This window comes from Remersonia thermophila, chromosome 6 (genome assembly GCF_042764415.1).
Source record: "Remersonia thermophila strain ATCC 22073 chromosome 6, whole genome shotgun sequence".
NCBI lineage: Eukaryota > Fungi > Ascomycota > Sordariomycetes > Sordariales > Chaetomiaceae > Remersonia > Remersonia thermophila.
The window spans coordinates 94,942-99,096 of record NC_092222.1 but is presented as its reverse complement, the minus strand read 5'-3'; the positions used below and the strand labels follow the sequence as shown (position 1 = coordinate 99,096).

The window sequence follows — 4,155 nt, the reverse complement described above, 5'->3', positions numbered from 1 at the left end:
GAAGAGAGCCCTATTGAAAAGAGTGATAGAGAAAGTACTTATTCCACTGCCTCCTCTATAGTAGTTGATTCGAGGAGGGTGTAAGCAGGTAATAGTTGTCGCAGTAGTGTAGAGGTCAGCAGACGTTGCGAGGTGTTCCCAAAGTAGGTCGTTCCTCAAGTGGGTAGGTTGACTGATTGTATACCTCCAGGTAAGTACAGACATGATTAAGCTTATAGCTTACAGTATCGTAGTCAGAAGTATGCTTCCAAGTTTGGACTATGGTACTAATTCTCCATCACTTGAAATCAACAGCACAACTAAGTTTTTATACTAATCCCTCCGAAAGAACTTACGTCTTCTTCAGCAAGTACTTGGATAGCGTAATAGCTATGTTGTTATCCTTTGCTTTACTCTTGCTAGAGAATTTCTGAAATAATGACAATGCTTGTATGCTAACCCTACCCATTACCTTAGTAAATGGTTTGTCGACCCGTTTATTCCACAATAGAGTATGCACCAAACGTAGTCAAATCATCGGATAATCCAATATAGTAACACTCTAGCATCGTGCAAAGTAAATTGAAGACTATAAAGATATACGCGACTTTAAAGATTAGAAGATTCGGTGTTTTTGTGAAGGCTTAACTATATTCGATATATCAAGGTCTTGCTGCAGGGTTGTTATACATTTGAAGCTTCGGATGCATCCAAAACCCGTAAAAGCGTTGCCTTGATATGTGACTCTCGACATTGCGAGCCATTGAATTAGCGTGAAGTAGTGGCAGCTTAGTTTTTAAACTTTGCCGCTGATGCTGCTTTGCAGAGTAACGAGGTACCTACTTGTCGATCTGATCTACAAGGCCATCGGTGATTTAAATACAAAATCCACAGTTCCCTCCTACCAGCAATAATAGATACACACGGTCAAAACGTGGAGTTCCAGACTATGATAAAACGTACTTTAAGTTTTGGATATATTAGTGGACTTGATTTCTACCTATTGATCTAGGAGAGCGTTATTAATAATAAGCGTAGCTCCAATGACCGGACAACAACAATACAACCTATCTGCCACCGTCCATTTGTATCGCGCACCTTTATTGAGACAATTACCTGCGATATTACAACCAAAACAAATATCTGATAAAAGACCTATAGTATTACAGTACACAACTTAGATTTGAATTATCATTGAACAATCTTCTATACAGTTTAAAGGGATATATAGAGCGCAAAGTCTAAGCAGATATATCCAATATAGGATAAAATAATCGCGAACTGTTATCTGTAAACGGGTTTAAATAAGATTACATCATTGTAATAACCGTACCTATATAACCACAATTTAGCTAACCTGAGCAATTAAGGTAATCGCGACAACATTACCTCGGATGCAATTGCATCCTAACATAAATAACACTGAACGCATTAGGAAGTTATAAAAGAAAGCTTAGCATTGACAGCAATACCCTCCAAGGTTAAGCCTGTACACAACTTAATGGAGATACAATACATTAAGAGTCAACATCATAGAGATCTTCTAGGATCTGGTGAACAGTCCGAACTTATATCCATAAGGTACAGGACAGAATAATTGCGAATGCGTAAAGGTTAACAACTTAGATAATTGTTTTCATCGAGGGTTTAGAGCACAAAAAGCGACGAATATTTCTCTAAATAAGATACCAAAACCTAGCTTCCCTAAGTCTTGTACGCTGGGTAGAAACGAAGTAAACCTTCGGTGGGTAGACGTTCTGCTTTGGAGCATAATACTGTAAACTGAGAATATCAGCTGGTGTATTTAATACCCCCCTGGCTACACAACGTACGTTGGTCGAAAGGGAAGCAACAGGCAATATACTGAATACTAATATGCTGAAAATATTAATGAACCAATACATAGCCTTTTGTTTCTTAGAGTATAATGTCTCTGACAGGGATTTTAGCCAGCCAATGTTCTTAACCACCCAACTAAACCAGCGCAGGATAGCCTTAGATTAGCCCTGAGCACTTACCAAATCAACATCTTCCCTAACAACAGGAACAGTTCCTTGTTTTCTCCCCAACAGTATCCTTCAACACACTTCGACATCGATGTCAACTAGCTACAACTCGGCAAATACAATTAATTATCAACATTTCGAATGTACCTGAGCCGCCGAAACGACGATATAGCCGAAGCCGATATTCACCTACTATATTCTAGCGGGTAAAGCAGTATAATATAGAGGGATCTAAAGGGAAGGATGGGCCAGAGGGCTGAAGACGACTCGGGCTCTTTTCACATAGTAAATACTGTATTCGTAGTGTTCCTGCGAGTCAAACGATATATTCTTTATCTCTGTATTAAAGGCATATATAGTTTATAATGATGAATATATTAAAGTATAAATCAAGCTATTTTTAATCAATACTATATCTATCTACTATGTATGAATCGCTACATTCCAAATCATACAGTTGTCTAACTACAATATTTCATATTGTATTTAAAAATTCCATTGCCATTCCCTTGCGATGGATACAAAGGGCAGACAAACTCGAAGGTATTTTAGAAACGGAAACAACTAAACCAAAGGTTTAAGTGATTGAAGCTCTATACACTTTGTAATTGCGTGAGAAGTAAATCGGGTATAGTACGTTAGAAACGGTATAAGATTTATCTGGGTATATGGATCCCTTTGTATTCCTATGGAATACGTATACTAAGCTTAGGTAGCAAACTAATAGGATGTTGCCTAACAACGCGTTTGTGATCCGAAATCTATATCTAGCTGCTTTAACTTGGTAGAAGTTATTTTATATTGGTAGGACCCGGAAATAAATGCTTTTTAAAAGAAAGAGATAGTAAATTAAGAAGTTAGTAGCCTAGAAACAACGTGTTGTAAGATATATCTACTATAACCTCTAGTATACCCAGCTAGTAGTCTTCCTACTTGGCTTATATAGTTATACGCTATATATATACTTACTCTATCTAACGGAACTTTGCCGCCTTTAAATGTAAGCTATTAACTTAATTTATTCTTACTTTAAGTCCAGTTATACTCTATACATTAAAAGCCTTTATGCTAAAATCCCAAAGTACAACATTACTACTTAAAATACTCCTTTACAGATATACTTTAGGAAAAGTTAATGCAAACATCTTAAGCATCGGTATCTATAAGTATATATATTTATATATCCGGGGAAGCGATAGTTTTAAATATAGAGTCCTTATTATTAGACTTGTATATATGCTAAAGTGTAGAGCTGCTAAGCTCCTTAGCACTATATCATCTGTTTATGTTTTCTTATACTTATATTATAGTAGGCGTTTAACCGCTGGTCTTATCTTCCAAATGCTACCGACTATTAGTTTTCTTATTTGCTGTTTTCCTTGTTAAAATAGGCTTTTCCGGTAGGAATTCGAAAACGGCTCATAATGAATTTTGGTTGGCCAAGTATATATCTTAAATAACAATAAGTATTACTTATTTTCGTAGGTAAAGTTTAAAACTTAGCACTGCGCTTTCTCTGCAGGTATAATCAACAGCTATTAATATAGTTTTATTTCCGTAAGCAATATCTCTGCTAAGTGCATAAAGGCTCACGTAAGCCAATCTCGAAAACGGAAGCGAGCCCGCATGGCTCAGTGGTAGAGCGTGTCACTAGTAATGACAAGGTCGTCAGTTCGATTCTGGCTGTGGGCAATTTTCTTTTGCATTGTTTTTGCATTCCTTACCTTTGTATATTCTTTAATTATTAAATGGCCGAAAAGAACAAGAATATAGATATACTATAGTTATGCTAACTTTTTCCGTTAATACTACTACACTGGTCCTTCTTTCTAAGTACTATAACTATACTGAATTGAAAGACTTTATAAAGTAAGCTCCGAGATCTCTTATCTTACTTTTAATTAAAGTTGAGCGCTATAATCTTTTTAAACAAAGGCTATTTCGGGACTGTTAGCAGTTAACCATAGAAAATCTTGGGTAAGCTATTATATCTAGGATATAAAAATTATTATATCCTACATAAACTAGTTACACTTTAGTTAAACTGTAGTATACCTTTTTAATTGTACTGTAACTAAAGTATCTCCGGTAGAAGATATATATATTAATTAACGATAGTAGATGTTATTTCGTTTTATTGGTGTAAGTATAATATATATACCTCTTAATA

The 4,155-nt window shown here is 35.7% G+C and overlaps 1 non-coding gene across 1 annotated transcript; it reads left to right on the top strand.

Moving 5' to 3' along the window:
- Window positions 1–3,605: 3,605 nt before the first annotated feature.
- VTJ83DRAFT_t153 lies at window positions 3,606–3,677 on the top strand. Its single transcript has one exon. It is a non-coding gene; the product is annotated as a tRNA-Thr (tRNA).
- Window positions 3,678–4,155: the final 478 nt, after the last annotated feature.